General features: G+C 47.0%; 1 protein-coding gene across 13 annotated transcripts in view; it reads right to left on the bottom strand.

Annotated features, from left to right (window-relative positions):
* Positions 1-18,769, bottom strand: part of Foxn3 (forkhead box N3) — a 375,406-nt gene that overhangs the window by 155,872 nt on the left and 200,765 nt on the right. The window lies entirely within an intron of this gene.

Raw genomic sequence — 18,769 nt, 5'->3', positions numbered from 1 at the left:
TCTAACCACTGTAACTTCTTTATTCTGGAAGCCGACACCACTGACAACCAGCTTCTAGAACTTTCCTTTTGCGAAAAGAATCATGATCATCAAACTGACACTTCCAAATTTAGTCAGTACATATACTAGTACTCATTAACTATCTCAGGCTTTGGTTCCTAAGAAATCGTAAGGATCCTTTGAACTCCGCACATTAGAGGTTAGGAGGTTTTGTCGTTGGTTTTCTGACCAAACAGGCACTGACTGAAGAGTAGGGTGCGCTAAAAGGCAGTGTGCCCTACACCGAGAACTGCAGGCACTCAAAAGAGGAAGAGCTCGATGCACTGCTGCTTGGGTATGCCCCTGTGAAAGCCTCTAATGGTTTTAGGGTAAAAGCACAGGCCTTGGGGTTCAGGGCAGTGGGAAAGGACAGCACACCTCATTTCCACGCCTTCTTTTAGGTTTCATGTGATGATGACTCAGGTGCTTTAGCTAAAAACTTCTGAAACGGAAATGTACAGGGGATAGAGCACTCAAGTTTCGAAGGCCAGGAGAAATTATACCAAATGCCTCATGCAGAAGGGGATGTGATTTGATTATATTGTGTAATAAGAGTCAGAGCATTTGTGGAAATCTCTGCAAGTCATCTGAAGACAAGAATGCAGAGCTTCCTAATGGAAATAACTGTGAGGGTCATACACCATGAAATGTTAAAAAATTCAAAACAATAAGACATGTCACATAGGTATGCATTTTCATTATATATATATATACACACATGTGCATATATATATGTGATTGTGTGTATATCTGTGTGTGTGTGTGCATGCATGCTCTGAGCATCTGAGCCATCTCATACACACACATACACATCATACCCACCCAAGAGAAAAATAACGTACAAACAATAGGGGGATAAGATAAAGTTTTTATATCTTTTTTTAATTAAAAGTATCTGAGGAGTCACTGATAACTCTATTGATAACAATAAAAAATCAGCATACAGGAAAAGCAAAAATATTTTTGGGGGGAAACGAATGAAATTTACAAGGAAAAGTCCATTCTCCCCCAGATCTCTGGAGAAGGACGGATGGAGGGACCTTCTCTGCAAGCTTATCATCACCACACATCCCACAGATCCGTAAAATGCACTTAGTCAGCCTGAGATCCATCTTCTCAGGTTCAAGTTGCTAGATAGGGAGGATATGTAAAAGCACATGCATGTGAAAAGAGGACAGAAAGGAACAAGGATGCCAGGCTTCTGCTCAGTCACTCTGCCTCATTGGGCTAAGACAGAGCATCAAGACTGGCAATTGGTCGGCAAGCCCCAGGGCTCCGCCTTCCTCCATTCCCACAGAGCCAGGCTCACTGGTGGGCACAGGCACAGCATCTTTACGTGCAGGCTGGGGACACAACCTTGGGTCTTCATACTCTGACCAGCAGGGCCATCTCCCTAGCACCAGAGCACCATGTTTTAAAGTTTGTTTTCTCAAACTGTAATCAACAATGCTTTAACAGGTCATGAAACCAATGTAACGGGTCATAACTAGGATTGTTTTAAAGAAATAGAATGGAATCAAACAGAAAAGAATAGAAATATCTGTAGTAACATGCTGCGAGAGATTTGTGTGTACATATATGTTCAATGCATATGTGTGTTACGTCACAAGGTAATACAAAGGTCTAGCTGGGAGCTGGCCAACAGCATTCAGCTAACATGGGTCTAAGACAGCAGCAGCAGGGAATTTTCTGTCCTTTTCATCCCTTTCCAGGGTAAAGGCCTCTCCTAGCAGTAGTAACAGACATACTTAATGTGGTATCGGAGGCTGAGCCTGGACAGCATGGTCAGAGACCCTGCTTTTATAATGTCAGGGAACTGAGCATGCTCGGTGACCTTGAATGCTTTCGAGGTCTCTCACATTTGTTCGTGATTTCATGAAGCCCTGGGTTCAATCCCCTGTACTAAATAGAGCAGGTGTGGTGCTGCACACCTGTGACCCCAGCTCTGGGAGGTGAAGCTTGAGACCAGCACAGCTACAAAAGGCCGCCTCACAGAGCAGAAGGCAGGGAGGGCAGGAAGGAGGTGGAAAGAGCCACCTATCGTCCCTCTGCTGTACCCTCACTGACCCAACTTCTGTAGCTGAAGCCATGACCACAGAAGGCAGGTCTGAAGTGATCTGGCTTTTGAGGTTCATATTGCCAACTGGCTTCTCTGCAATAGGGCTTGGTAAACTTTCTTAAAGGGCCAGAGGAAATCTTTCCATCTTTGAAGTCCACGGTCTCTGTTGTTGACAACGCGGCTCCACCCTGGCAACCATGACAACACAAAAGCAAGCAGAGATGTAACCATCAAGAGTGGCTATGCTTCCAGGAGGCTTTGTGCGCAAAGTCACAGCAAAGCCACAGCGCACAGCTGACTGCCCGCTGCCCAAGAGTCCCAGACTTGTATTCAGGTTCAAAGCTCTATAGCTCTGGAAAGAGAAAGGCCCAGGTGAGGGGCTGCTGAGGTTCTGGATTTGGGGGAGGGAGGACAATGGGAATCATTGGTCAGGTGCTCCGAGACAGGAAAACGGGGTACCTGCAAGGAGGAGAAAGAAGGGAGGTGTACAGACACACACTAAAAGTCATGTTCGTCAGTAATGATACCACGTATCATTAGTGGGCTGTACCTTGCACTGTGTACAGTGTGTAATGGTGCAATCGCCACTCCTTGCTGATCAACTGAGTCCCCCACAGGGCCTATCACCCTGGGTTTTGTGTTTGTGTTACATGTAGGGCCACTACTAAGACTGGTTTCTCTGGGCCATGGATCCATAGTTAGTGAGAAACAAACCACTCCGTAGCCCTTAAGTTTGGTTGGCATGGAAACTGGAGTCCTGAAGACTGGAGTCCAAGTTTATATCAACTTCTCAGCTGGGTGACCCTGGGCAAGATACTTAACTACTCTGAGCTTCAATTTCCTGGTCTATAAATGGGACTGCTATAACAGCATCTGCTTCTAGGGGCTGTGGTTAAGGATGAATGAGATAATACAGGGCTTGGCACGTAGCAACAGCACAACAATTATCAGCTCCTGTTACTAGGAAGGCAATGCAAAGCTAAATGACCATCTTGTCAACACTGTGCTCCAAAAACACACTTCCCAAAAGGAGCAGGCAATTGTTAAAACTGTAAAATAAAGCCAGGCGGTGGTGGTGGCGTATGCCTTTAATCCTAGCACTTGGGAGGCAGAGGCAGGCGGATCTCTGTAAGTTCGAGGCCAGCCTGATCTACAGGAGCTAGTTCCAGGACAGGCTCCAAAGCCACAGAGAAACCCTGTCTCAAAATAAAATAAAAAAAAAAAATTAACAAAACTACGAAATAACATATGCAAACACACATCCCAACATGCATAACACACATCCACATAAACACGAGAAATAAGACGCAATCACACGTAGCTGTCTGATGTTACTCTCCATCAGCCTATCAGAAGCACTGTGTTTAAGAAGATGGAGGGGAATATAAATGGATCGATCGATGTAGAAGAGACGTAAACACCAGTCAGCCACAGTCAGGACAGTCAGGAGTTCCGAGTTCTTTAAAGAACTCAAGCTCTGTCGCCATGCATCCTTGGGGCCCGGCGACCATGTGGGAGTTCAGAGGTCTCTGCTCCCAAGAGTGGCCGTGAGGACCCCCTCCTGGACAGGGTGAGGAGAAGCCTGTCTCAGAGGATAACGCAGAGGGAAGAGGTGAGAAGGGCGGCAGAGCCAGGGGTTAGGGTAGAGGTGGGTGGCTCTGTTCTTACACAGAAGTTGGAAACCACAAAGTCCACTCATTTGTCACCAAGGAACACTCGACTTTCTGGAGGGGCATCGGCTGACACACCCTACAGCACGCACAAACTCTGCCCAGGTTCGGCGGCTAAAAGTCTTCTCTTCTGGGCCAGTTCAGCGCCCTTTATCCTGGTAGCTAACTAACCTCTGGGGACAGCTTCCCAGAAGCTGCCTCTCCCCAACTCCTGCTTCCCCCCTCACATACAGCCCAGCTCATACTCGAGGAGGAGAAGGGGTGAGAGGGTGGAAGCGGTACCTTCAGAGCCCATAACCCACATAACTCAAGCTTGCCGCTGCATCTGGATTTTAGTGAACCGCATCCCCAGCACGCACACTTCCATGGCCTGAGAAAAGTGGGTTTTTCTTGGACTCCTTTGGAAGCAGAACATTTAACATGGTTTGTACAGGACAACAGGGCAGGAGATGCTGGGCAAGGTGTAGACCCTAAGGAGGAATCCATTTTCCTAGCGCAGGACCTCCAGAGAAAGGCAGGCGATAAACATAAAGGATTGCCTGTGCTGGCCAAAGGAGGCTACAGGCCCATCAAGCAGGGAAAAGATGCACAGAGCATGTGCACACGCGCAGCCCACTCCTCCTGTGAAATGCTGGCTACCCACAGCCCCTGCCCCCAAAGCATTGATGTCCTGACTACATCTCTGCAGCATGGAGTGTAGCTCTGAGGCTGAAACAATCTTCCAAGAGGCTGAGAGGTCCACAAAAGGGGACCAAAAGTGAGGCCAAAGCTTCTCTGGAGAACATTCCAGAAAGGAGGCTCCCAACAGCAAGGGGATACACCTGTGTGGTTCCTGTCCATGCTGTTAATATGCCGGGTTACTCGGGGTGGAGGTTGGGGGGGGACACCATTTGTCCTCTTGGATTCCATCTCTTCATCTGCATCTCAGAGATAGTTTCCCTGATCCTAAATGTTATGAAGGCATACAAAGAACCGCACCCAGCCCATAAGAGGCAGCAAGTCCATTTAACCTCTCCGGTGCCAGGAGAAGTTACACAATACTGGGGAAGAGGGTGGGGGTAGAACAGAGAAAGGTCATTCTAACAAATGGCCATAATATGGAGATGTGGGCCTCAAGAGAGTAGAGGAGAACCAAGATAAAACTCAGCACGGGGCACTACCAGGAGCATTTGGTCAACCTGCAGTTCTACTGGCCGTAGTCAAGACGCTGGGGAAAACCTTTACACTTCAAAGCCATTCTCAGAAATTAGGCAAATACATGAAAGAGGGAGGAAGAAAAACAATGACCGCAGAGAATTTTCTTCTTGAAGTCAGTGTCCCTTCCTGTAACAAACCCTCATGTTCTAGAAGCAGAAGAAAAAAGATGAAATATTCCAGCTAAGTGTAGCGGGTCACACCTTTACTCAGAGAAGCAAGTGGAACTCTCTGAGTTTGAGACCAGCCTGGTCTACATAACAAGTTCTAGGGCAGCCATAGTTACGTGGAGAGACTCTGGCGAATAAAAGGGAGGGAGGGAGGGAGGGAGGGAGGGAGGGAGGGAGGGAGGGAGGGAGGGAGGGAGGGAGGGAGGAGACGGGGAGGAAAGGAAGAGGGAGGAAAGCAAAGCAAAGATCCCTTGAGCATTCATCTAAACTTTCTAATAGTTTGGAGAGGTTCGTATTTTTTTTTAAAACCAAAAACAGAGGGATAAAAAAGAGAAATACTCTCTTCACACTCAACACACTGTCCTGAGAGCCAGGATATTTCTGTAGGCAGGGAAGACCTGTCTCTCAGCAAGGGAAGCAGGAGATCTGGTCGCAGACAGCCCCAGGGCAGGATATTCCAAACTGTCAGGCCACGCATCCTCTAGGTAGCAGAAAAGAAATGCTGCCACTCCTGCCAATAGACATGCCATGACTTTAGATGGAAATCACCTCTAGCTAGCTCCGCGAGACTCTAGCTCCTAGCTCTCTTAGAGGCTCACTCAAGCCCGAAAGGACGCCTGTTCACTGCATACCTGGCTATGTGAGAGAGGTGGGGTAAGAATTCTTTTACATGCCCAGTATGATGACTGAAAACTCTTCATCTTTAGTGAAGTTGTGTGTGTGTGTGTGTGTCCTTGTATTAACACTTAAGTAACATCAAAATAATTTAAAGATTTGACTAAAATCAAATTAATCTCTAGCAAGAACCCATCCCACCCTGCCATTTCTCTACCAACCATCAATGAATGTCACTGCCACAGAATAACATCAGACCTATGAGATCATGTCTGCATCTGCACACATGGATGGACGGACGGACGAACGGACGGACACACACACACACACACACACAATAATGAATTATAAAATAATAATAATAATCAAGATTGGCAAGCTGGCTCCACAGGTAAAGGTAGTTCCTGACACACCTGATACACGGAGCTCAACCCCTGGGTCTCCATGGTAGAAGGAGAGAACTGACTCCCTCTTGGTGTCCTCTGACCTTCACATACAACACATGCGTGTACAATAAATAAATGTAATAAAATGCACATTTTATGGACTGTTCTGTTCTATGTATGGGTGTTCTCTTTTGTAATAAAATTGGTCAGTACTAAATTTAACAGTTCTTCTTACTATGTAGCTCAGGCTGGCCTCAAACCCACAAGCAAATTACAAAGAGGACACACGGTGGAATGGAATTATGTTTGAGGGCTGTTCGATGTCAGCGAGTGAGGGGCTTGCTTCCCAAGCCTGTTGACCATGGAGTGAAGCCACAGAAGACACACAAAGGAGAGAACCAATCAGACCCAGATGGTGGTGTTGCACGTGGCTTTAACCCCAGCACTTGGGAGGTGGAGGCAGTTGAATGTCTGAGTTTGAGACCAGTCTGGTCTACAAAGTAAGTCCCAGGAAAGCCAAGGCTGCACAGGGAAACCCTGCCTTGAAAATAGAAAAAGGAGAGAGCCAACTCTTACAAAGCTGTTCACTGACCTCTACACATGCACTGTGACACACACACGCACAAACACGTATACACGTGCACGCACACATCCACATATCACATACATATAAAATAATAAGCTCTACAAAAAAAATTTAAGTCCTGTATTTGACTGCCTTTTTTCATGCTTTTTTTTAACAGCTTAAAAGGTAAACTGACTTAAGGCTAAGAGACGCAAAGAGTAAATAAGCACTCGCCCCATTTACTTATAAAACTCTTGGCTAATTTTAGAACTTAGAGACCCAGGAAGGGATGTTATAACGAAGCCGGATGAAGCGGAGTGGGAAGGGGCTGGGCTCTGGCTGACTGCACTCTTTCCTGCACCTCCACCAGCTTACAGGTGACTCAGAAACAGCAATAATATTTTATGAGGGCAATTACCGCGGCTGGAGTCTGACATACAGACACCCCTGGATAACACAGACACCCCTGGATAGATTACAACTAACCCTCCCGGGGCCACTTTATCTTTTGGTTACCCATAGTTACTCATTTATTTTTAAACGTTCCAGTGTGATCGTATCTAATTGGCACATATAATTTGATCACCTTATTTCCAAAACTAAAAGTTGCTGGCGGCACCTGGCCAGGTTCGAAGGCCAGTGACGGGCGTGCAAGGTAGGAGAAGCAGGACACTTAGCGCCTTTTGCTTTAAAAATAAATAAATAAATAAAATCACAGGATCTGAGCTCTGAATCAAAGTCATCAGGCTGTGTGCTTGTCTTCAGGGAGTGGCCATGGCCCACTGGTAACCACAGACAGACACATCCTCCATCACCTCTGCCAAGACCTTCCTGAGCTCTGCAGAGATCCAGCTCTCAGCCACAGCATCCTGCTAAACTCCTAATCCCACTTTTAAGGAGAAACTGCCTTTCCAATGAATGACTTTAAGTTCCACGCCAGGCACTCCAACAGTGAAGGACAGCCTTTATTTAATACAGTGTCTGCATATGGCCCTCCCCTGTGCAGCACCACGTTGTACAAAAAGATCTGAAATCACCCAGGACCCAAGTAGAGAACAGCTGAAGCGGTAAATAACAGGCAAGTCAAAAAAAGGAGTGAGCTGCCAACGCAGAGACCAAGGGGGGCAAACAGCCAGTCCCAAACTTCAAGGGGAACATGAACCTCATCTATGGCCAACAGGTGAAGGAAACGGAAGAGAATGGATGAACTCTATGGTAAGGGCAGTGTCTACCCAGAACACCACTCCACGTGGCTCTAAAACAGCTCACCATGCAGTGACCATGCGTAGAAGCTAGCTAGAGTTTCTACACCCAGTGACTTAAAAGACACCTCCTCTGTCTGGGGCATGCTTTCTCTCTTAGAGGCCCATTTTGGAGGACTTAAAGGGCAAATAGGCCACAGCCCCTAGTATTTTAGTCACTTTTCTTTTGCCTGTGATAAAATACTCTGAGAAAAGTAACTTAAAGGAGACAGGGCAAACTGGGCTCACAGTTGAGGGTACAACCCACGACAGCAGACAAGGCGGGCACATTAGTCTGAAGCAGCTTGTCACATTGCGTCCACAGTCTGGAAGCAGAGCCCCATGAATATTTGAGTCCAGCTTGGTTTCTTCTTTTCAAGCATTCAGGACCCAATTCCTAGAAATGGTGCCTCTCTTTTATAAGAGCCTGACTCTTTCAGGGTGGGGTTTCCCACTACGTTAATCTAATCAAGATAATAACCCCAGCTGGGTGGTGTTGGCACACACCTTTAACCCCAGAAGTAGGGAGGCAGAGGCAGACGACTCTCTGAGTTTGAGGCCAGCCTGGTCTACAGAGAGAGTTCCAGGACAGCCAGAGCAACCTGGAGAAACCCTGTCTTTAAAAACAAACAACAAACACGCAAAAAGATAGAAATCCCCCACAAACTTGCCCCGGGGCTAACCTAATCTAAACATTCACACGGGTGTACCAGGAGGCATGTCTTCTAGGTGAGATTAGATCCAAGGAAGCTGACAGTATTAACAACCCCCTTGCCTTCTCACAGATGCTACTCCTGTGGGTGCTGCTGAGGGCTACCAGCACCAATGCTTAGGGAGCGTTGGGTGTGAAAACCATACCGGTCACATGGAGATTCCCCTAGACTACAGGCGTGCAATCCGTAAGGTCCTCACACAGCCAGACCAGCTGGACAGCACGCCAGTTAGTTTGTCAGAGCAACCTGAGGCACAAAGAACAGAGTCCTGCAGGCAGGTGCATCCCTTTGACTGACAGGGGGCAATCACTCTGGCTGCCCCAATGGAAGGCTGGTGAGAAAGGTTTCCAAAACTCGGCCCACATTTCAGATTGTCTAAAGAATTTGAGGCAAAGAATACTGAAGGCACTCAGCAGATTGCCAAGCTGAGTAAATTTCAGCCCTGCTTCCAACTCAGAGGCGCACACTTTCAATGAGGGTGGCAAAGGGGCTTCAAAGGAACAGCAGCTGCGATTCCATTAACATTAACTGCCCGTGTGCCCAGCGCGCTCAAGCATCTGACTGTGGTTATTTTACTTAATTCCCCCGTCAGCCTAGAGGGTGGGAGGAACGGGATAAGGAGACTAAGGCTCAGACAGGCTAACAAACTCGCCTGAGGTCAATGTAGGTAACAAGAAGTGGACCCTCCCCACCAAAACACACTGTGGCGGACACCACAGTCAGGCAGGAGAGAGCTGCACTGCAAATGCACCCCACATTTTAAAATCAGCTAATTTTCAAATCGACAATGGACATCCCAGAATAGGAGTGTCACGCAAGTCCATTATATTATGTGGTACATGTACAGAGAGAGACAGACAGAGAGAGAGAGAGAGAGAGAGAGAGAGAGAGAGAGAGAGAGAGAGAGAGAGAGAGAGAGAGAAGAGAAATTCCTAAGATTCTACTCCTCGCTGCTGTATTCTATTTGTATTGCTGGCATGTGACCATCTATCTGCAGAAACGTCACCTCTCCTCTTAGAGGACAAACTCTGAACAGTGATTGCATACCTCAGGTGAACCTCAAGGACTCCAGGAAGCAAACCTGAGAACATTTTTGAAGCATTTATAGTCATAAAAGTCAGGCTCTGTAAGGAGGGAAACCTGGTTCCAGATTACGGTCAGCAAGAGGCAGTGACAGGGTTCAAACCAGCAACCCCCAGGTTAGCAATGTGAGAAAACCCAGCCTTGCCACAACCATTTCCAATTATGTGTATATCGTTCCCAAGGTCTTCACATTTGCATAAAGGGCAAAACCAAGATAAACCACATCCCTGAAGGTAGGAACAGCTTGTATACATCTGCCCTGATGCAAGCTTTCTGTATTCTCTTGGCAAGAAGATGTCTTATAAAAATGTGTGCTACAAAAAAAAAAAAAAAAAAAAAAAAAAAGCAATACCCAGAGAAAGAAGCCAGAGCCCAATGGTAATTTCAGAATTATCTAGACTAACCACAGGTGGTGGAACTCACCTGTAATATCAACATTAGGGAGGCAGAAGCTAGAAGACCAAGAGTTCAAAGATATCCTCAGCTACATATCAAATTTAAGGCTAGCCTAGGCTACGTGAAAGCCTGCCTCAAAAAAGGAGGGAGGGGGAGTCCAACAAAAATACCTAGAACTGTTTAAACCAGATCTGATTGGCTGAGGAGGGGGCTCTGGATGTAAAATACTTGCTGTCAAAGCATGAAGGTCGGCGTTTGATCCTCAGCAGCCACATACAAAGCACAATTCTAGTGCTGGGAGGCAGGGCCAGCTCTGGGGTGTGGGTGCGGAAGACAGGAGACTCACGGGGGCTTTCGCTGTCCGCTCATCCAGCCTGAGGTTTAGCGAAGACCCTGACTTAAAGGACTGAGATAGAGAGTGATAGACATGACACCTGACATCCTCCTCTAACATCTTACCTGCACACGCATGTGCACACACACACACATACCACACACCAAACACCTCCACCCACATACACTACACACCACACACACACTACACAAACACCCCCAAACACTCCCCACATACACTCGACACGACACATCCCACATACTGTACACACACACACACACACACACCACACACTGAACACCCCCCACATACACTACACACCATACACACACACACACACCCAGAGCCAGAGTCCACGCACAATAGTGAGGACAGGAATGACAATTTAAGTGTTCATACATACAAATTCAGCACTTATACATGCCTACGTATGTGAAGCACAGTTCTCAATCTTGTATGAAGACGAAAGACAGAAACACCCTGGGAGTGCCCTGGCTGTGCAGCTTAACCCCCCACGTCAACAACAGCATAGCAAGTGGACTTCAGGAGACTTTTCCTCCCGAGGCAGCCCTGAGAACAACCGTCAGCACGTGGTATACTCCAGGATGGAATGCAGTTTTCTTACCATATTAAGAAAAGCTTGCTTTGACCAGTTCATCTTGGTGATTTGACAGGGTCTGGATTAGTTACTTTATGCATTGCCAGGATGAAATACTTCCTAAAAGAAGGAGGGACTTAGATTGGCTGGGAAAGTCATCATAGCGGAGACCTGAGGCGGCAGGTCACACAGCAACCACAGTCCGGGAGCAGGGAAGGAATGCCTGTGCCAACAACTCCCTTTCTCCTCAGGCAGCCCAGAGACCCAGCCCAGGAACACGTATCAACGGTTAAGATAAATCTTCTCATCTCGATTCATCCAATCTGGACGGTCCTCACAGGCCTGTCTAGAGGTGTGTCTCCTAAGTGGTTCGAGATCCTGTCAAGTTGGCAACCAATATTAGCCAAGATCAGGGTCATCTAGCACAAGAAAGTTCGTCCTAGAGTGTAAGATGCCCATGTCTCTCAAACGTTAGCTCTGTCCTCTTCCTCTACAAAGCTGGCCCTGCAAGGAAGGAAGAGCAGGATGCCCTTCTCTGGGAGAGATCCTTCTCATTTTTGTACCCTCTCCAAGCATGGAAAGGTAATTATCAACTGTTTAAAAATAAAGACCATCAGAACTTACCTGAAAAGAGTTTGGGGTTCTGCAGCTTGTGTGTGTGTGTGTGTGTGTGTGTGTGTGTGTTATAGTCATATAGTCAAAGGTTGAACTTGCTATGTGGATGATGATGACTTTGAACTCTTAACCCTCTTGTCTCCTGTCTCCATGAATATAGATGTGCACCACCATGCCTGGTTTATAGTGCTAGGGATTAAACCTGAGGCTTCATGTATACTAGGCGAGCACTCTACCAATTGAGCTATAGCACCATGGATGAAGGAAAGACCTTTAGATATTTACAAGCCTCCTACCAAGGCCCACTGGGAGCCACGCTCATCCCACTTGTACTTGTGACCAAGTGCTCAAGGCATATGGGGACCACTGCAGTGGATGTGGCCACGTGCCCCCATGATGCATCTGTGCTGAACTTACTCAAAGAGCCCAGCAGAGCCACTGGCTCCCTTCCCTCACCAAGCTGACATTAAGATGATCCACGCACAGGCTCCCTTTTTCACTCTCACTGAGAGTCTTCCTCTCTGGCCCCTCTAAAGGAAAGCACCAATTAGCCGTGGGAGAAGGGAGGAGGCAGGAAGCAGGACATTATCCCATACTTGGTCCTACTGGATACAGCGGGTTAGTTGCATCTGCTTCTCCAAGCTATGGTGCCTTGCAAGCACTGGGAAGCTCAGCTACTTTGTCTCTTCCAGTTTCTAAGACCAACTCCTTTCTTTTTTATACCTTCAGACCCACAGGGTAAGAACATGCCCTGGCAGAGCCTCCATCCACTTCCCTCCAGGGTGAGCGCGCCACCCCGAGCTGCTTTCCGATATGCTTGCCCACAGCTGTGAACCAGTCTTTATCAAATTCTCCTCAGTTACTTCACTTTAGGGAGCCATCAATCTCCTGCCAGGACTGTGACTGACAAGCTAAAAACAGAATTGATTACCCTCAAGTTTTTCTCAGAGAAGCTACATGTCACAATAGGTACAGAGTAATTCCGATGCGATTTCTTTAAGTCATGGGCAGGCGGGAAAATAGGTCATCCATACTTCTGTAATAATTTACTACACGGCATACCTTGGAAGAGCAGAACCGTCTTCTTATAAAGTGAAGTAAGCTGCAGAGCACAGAACTCGATTACAGAATTGAAGAAGTATGCTGTTGCTAAAAATATTCCACAGGATTCCTTTCTAAGGGCATCACCCATCGCTACTACGGTTCGGAGTCGCTCTAAATGCATATAAAGAGCTCGCTGGGAACACGCTGCAAAGTGCACAACAGCCAAGCGTGGGACTCTATGGCAGCCACTGACGGGGCAGCTTACCTGAAGCCAAACACTTTTCAAGCATACTTCACAAGACCAGTGTTCAATAATACTTTGCAACACCTGGTCACCTCATCCTGAAGATCACGGGTGCTCTGCTGCAGGTCAGGGAACTGGCAGGAACTTGGAACAAGACTAAAATCTCTAAGTTTAGTAGTATGAGCTGTCTCATGGTGTGTGTGTGTGTGTGTGTGTGTGTGTGTGTGTGTGTGTGTGTGTGTATCTCTAAGGAGTATAAAAGCTGTAAGAGCTATGGAGGGTACTTAACATATGTTTATGTTCTGTTTGGCAGTGCAAAGAATGGTGCCTAGAGACATGCATGCCAAGCTAATACTCTAGCACTGAGTGGTACACTCTAGCCCTGCACTGATATTCTTCAGTCCCTCTCCACAATCCTCCTGTCTCAGCCTCCCCAGGGCTGGGATTATAGAGGTATGCACCACCACATCCAGCTTCCTTTTTAGACACTGAAGGCATGATTCAGTCACGGCTTTGTAAGGACCAAGGCACTGAGATTTCACCTAAAGCCAAACAATCAAGTGCAGGCTTATCGCAGGCTTCCTGGGAACCCTGGGTTCCCGCAGTGGGTGGTGTTAGCTTCCCAGGGTTGAGCCTGTTGGTACAAGCCCTGAAGTTACAGCATTTTACACCCAAGTATTTTGCAACCAGTATGAAGAGAAGGAGCATGTTCGCAGAATGCTTGTCTTAGGAAAGCAAGGTGAGATCTATTTAGGACAGCCTTAGCCTCCTACAGCCTCCCTGTAGGGACACACCATGTGTGGACATTGCTCACCATCCCTTCAACTCACCTGTAGCCTCATGAAAACGGTTTCCCTTTTCTTCCCCCAGGTGTGTGTGTGTGTGTGTGTGTGTGTGTGTGTGTGTGTGTGTGTGTGTGTGTGTGGTGAGGGATGCTGGATGCCCTCCTCTATCACTCGCTGGCTTTTCTTTCCTGAAACAGGAGCCATGCTGGTGGCCAGCAAGGCGTGGCCATTCCTCTGTCTCCTCCCTTGCTGCACTGGGGTTATAGGCTCAGGTGAGCATGCCTGGTTTTTTAAGATGGGTACTGGGAACCTGAACTTGGGTCCTTGTGACTACGCCTCTTATCCACTGAGCCATCTCTCTAGCACCCATTTCATTTTTGCTCATAAACAGTAGCAGGTGAGCCCCAAGTCTAGCACACAGCAGGTGTGTAATAGAGACTCTAATCAGTTAAATCACATACTCGAGAGCAGAACTGAAGGAAATAAAAACCTGGTAAAGATGTTTTGACTTTGACACACAAATGTATGACTAGTCAAACCATAGAGAAAGTCAAAGAAAAGCAACACAAATGAAGGTAATAAGACACAATGAGTATTTACTGACAGTAAGCTCTGGTCAGGACATGAAGCAATGAATGAGTACACAAAGCTATGTACTCGCTTATGAACAAGTCTGCCAATTTCATAAACAGCTACACATATACTCACTACACGGGCCACCTAACAGATCCCTACGGCCCTCCTCAAGGGAGTAAAATCATAGTCTACAGAGAGACGCGGTCAAGAATGCTCCAAGAAGCTTGGCTTATAATATCTTTTTTTTATAGAAATTTTTTTAAAGATATATTTTTTATTATGTATACAACATTCCTTCCGTGTATGCTTGCATGCCAGAAGAGGGCACCAGATCTCATTACAGATGGTTGTGAGCCACCATGTGGTTGCTGGGAATTGAACTCAGGACCTCTGGAAGAGCAATCAGTGCTCTTAACCTCTGAGCCATCTCTCCAGCCCGGCTTATAATATCTTAAAACTGGAAATAATTCAGGATCTACCAAGAGGTGAGCAGATAGGCGAATCATAATATGTGCATAAGCAGAGTCCTCGGCAAGTGCAGAGCTCAACTCTAAGTCCACACGGCAACATTTGCCATTTGGGAAAAGGAATGCTGGGAGAAGGAGAGCGAAGGAGGGTTCGGTGTTGCAGGTACACATGGTAGCCTTATTAGTCTCTTTTGTTTAAATAGTGTGCGCATGCGTGCGCATACTGTGGAGCACACGGGACAGTTTTCAGGAGTTAATTTCTCCTTCCACCAGGTCTGTGAGTCCCAGAATTGAGCTCTTTCTCAGGCTTTGGTGGGAGGCTTCTTTACCCTCTGAGCCATCTCTCCAGCCTAAGTCAAAACATCTCCCCTGAGTGTAACTTAATTATATGTATGCAAATTATGTCGCAACAGAGTGATATTTAAAAAATGAACAACAAAATCCAATGTGATTTTTTTTTTAACTTTAGAGGCTAGAGAGCTGGCTTGGTGGTTAAGAGTATGAAGTCATGAAGCCTGGTGTGGTGGCACACACCTATAATCCCAGAATCAGAAGTTCAAGACCAGCTTGGCTACATGAAACATTTCTTTAAAAACAAACAAACAAACAAAAAAAGCCAAGACTTATTAGGAAAAGGAACAATTTCAAGTCTTGAAACAGAAAATGTAAGAGAAGCTCGGGCCACAAGGAAGTAGTTAAAGACTAAAAGGGGGATGTTCAAAGGGCACAAGCTACAGCTTGAAAGGGTCTCATGGGCCAAATTTGGGATAATCTGAGCATCAAAATAATGGTTGCAATTGATTATAAAACACTGACTGAGGAAAGCCCCATGGGTCCACAATCCCAGTCACAGAGAAGGATTCATCTCCCACCATTAGGAGCAATTATTGCGCTAACCCTTTTCTGTAAAAACTGCTCATTACAGTGCCTTGTTAAGAACTATCAGCTAGCGAGAGAATCACTGAGTTGCCATCTTGCAGCTACTGAAATGGTTCGGCAGTGGTTCGATGGTTGCCTGCATGGTCCCAAGTCAGGTCCCTGTGGTGTGCACACTCACGGTAAAGGGCAAAGCAAATCGTCCAGTGGGGACAGCAGAGAGAGATCCGGTGGGTTGGCTAGCACCTGGCACTGCCTGTCAACCACGTAAACAAAATCAACGGGACCTGGGATTTCCAGAGAACACAGGGCCAAGTTCAACAATGTAAGAAAACAGCTACACTTGCATGTGGCATTCAACACACACACACCAACAGAAAGTTATCGAAGACTTTGGAAGACACCTACAGAAACCTGAACACGATGTAGGTGAGATCATATGTGGAATTACTTTAAACTTCCCTGAGTGGACAGGAGTGCTCTTGTTAAGTAGAGCAACATAACATATCTGTTACTGATATCCATGCTGAGCTTTTAAGGGTGAAGTCATTCTTCCAAATTTTTATGTATCTAAATTTTTATCATAATAAAAAGGGGACGATAGTTCAGCTGGCAAAGCTATTAACCAAACAACAATGAGGACCTAAGTTCATCCCCAGGACCCAGTTGTAGAGACACACAAGCACACACATGCAATCCCAGCCCTAGGGAGGTACAAACATACATGTGGGGCTTGCTGCCCATCCAGACCAGCATACTGGCAAACCCCACGCCAGTGGGAGATCCTGTTTCAAAACATGAGACGGACGGATGGTTCCCGAGGAAAGGAAACCTCTGGCTTTCAGACACTGTACACACACAGGAAAATGTGTACACACACAGGAAAATGTGTAAACTAATGTTTAAGTCATCCAATTTGGGGTACCTTGCTGTGCTCGCCCTAATCAACTGGACAATAACGAGAGAAATGGTTATCTGAAGGGCCCTGAATCTCTTGAAACCAATTCACTTCCTTTTGTGCCAATTAGCCAGCCACACTGGACTGTGAAGTTGAGCTCCCACCATCCAGATAAGAGGCAGTCACCACCTACATTGGGGGAAAAGACGGAAGCCATTTTGGTGAGTGTGTTTGCTTGCTAAACCAGTCTGGGTTCTAGCACACCACTTTTGCAAAAAGAAATCACCCTGCTAAATTACTTGAGCATTGTCTGTTTGTTCTTTTGTTCGGCACCAAGAGTATTCTTTTCTCACCAACAAGAAAGAGTTTCAGGTCAAAGCAGAGAACTGGCCCCTGACACAAATAGAGGGACAGTCTCAGCTCCCTTGTGACATCATCCACCCACTGATACAGACTACCACGAGTCTCCAGGATACGACTAGTGTGGTGTGCACTGTAGGTGGGAGCTGAGACAGCTACTCCAGCAGGATGCCAACACGTCTGCTACTTTAGCTGGGGAGTGCCCCAACTTCTGCAATTACAGACTCCCTCTCGTGTACCCACAGGACTCCTCTGAGAGCCAGACATGTCTGGGGACATCCCTAGCAGCCTGGGAGGAATCCTGGGAGAGACACTTAAAACACACCAATCTGTCTGCTGTTGAGTGATCAGACAGCATCAGATTTCCAGCACTGCAGTGCAACCTTTCAGACGCAAGTCGTTTCTTCTTGAAATAAAAGAAGCATTCTCGCGCTTATCACTGAAGAGGGACCAGCTGAATCTTTCTTTAATGCCATGAGAGCTCTACCTTTGGAGAATGGGAGAAAATAAAGACAAAACTGGTAAGGACAACACAGAAGTGAGGCCCTGGCTTTTCTCACATCACTGGGACCATGCCGACATCCTGAGAGACTCTGGGAAGGCGACTGGCGGGGAGGGTCTTGCAGATCCCCCAGGTGCCTTCCTACCTGGTATTTAAAGGCACTAAGCCCATCTGGGAAGCGCTTGCCCCAAGAGTATGTGGTCGTTTGTGCAGCCCAAGTGTCCCAGGATACAAGATCACCTTCCATGAAGAAGAGCTGCTCCACAGCACGGAAGAGGGCAGAAGCCACTGCATAGGCAGTTCTGCAGCGAGGGGAACTTGCACACAGATCACAGCTCACTTCCAGGGCAGAGCGGCACTGTTTCCACACCCCTCACATAACTGAGGCTCCTCTCAGTAGCCTATCCCTCTGGATAAGTCTGATTTTTCCAAGAATACCAAAGCACTTCATTAAGGGCTTATTTTTAGATCTTAAATACCGGCCCCTCTCCCCCTAAGGCCTGGGTATTGAAGCTTGCTCTCAGAACAATGTTACTGGGGAAATTGGAGGATCTTTAACAGGTGGTGCCAGGTAAGAGGTCAGGTGACTAAGTCATGCCCTGGGAGTGGGGGCGGAGACTCCTTCTTTCTTCCTTCTGAGTAGTCTTGATCTCAACACACTCCTGCTGCGAGAGGTGCTACCTCACTCACCACAGACCCTGAGCAATGGGTTCAGGCAATCGTGAGCGAACACTTCCAATGGTCAATCAAGATAACGCTTTCCTTGGCTATTTGTTACAGTGGCACAGAGCTGACTAACACCCTCAACTCCAAACTCACACTGGCACTGGAAAGCGGTCAGCCTTCCTGAGAATATCTGACAAATGTCAGACAGCTCTTTGGTGACAGACTGCCCAGTGATCCACACATCTGTCCCCTGGTGTGCCCAATGCTATGGTGACACACTAAACCCTTCCTTTGTCCTCTCCTGGGAACTGCAGGGTGGTCACCTGCTCCTACAAGCCTACATGCTTAGGTTGTCCACCTTTCCTCTACAGCTCTCCAACCGAGGATCATGGACCTCCTTAATCCTCCGAATCACTTTCAGTGTTGCCCAATTTCCCCAAACGCCTGCCTGGACTCAAACTTGGCGGCCATAGGAGAAAGCCCCCTTTCTGTGGAACTCATCACAAAAACTTATCTGAGTTGCCACCGCGACACACTGCTGTGTAGCAGTTCTCAGGGGTCTCATGATTTGGTCCTGAGGTAACTGATGAAGGAACAGGCCCCTTGCAGGCCTACAGCCACATAGATAACATATTTGCTTTTAGCTTCATGAAGCATTCCCCAAAACATCTCA

The sequence above is a fragment of the Arvicola amphibius genome, chromosome 7 (genome assembly GCF_903992535.2).
Source record: "Arvicola amphibius chromosome 7, mArvAmp1.2, whole genome shotgun sequence".
Lineage (NCBI taxonomy): Eukaryota > Metazoa > Chordata > Mammalia > Rodentia > Cricetidae > Arvicola > Arvicola amphibius.
The sequence above is the reverse complement of the archived record's forward strand: the minus strand, read 5'-3'. Positions and strand labels throughout refer to the sequence as shown.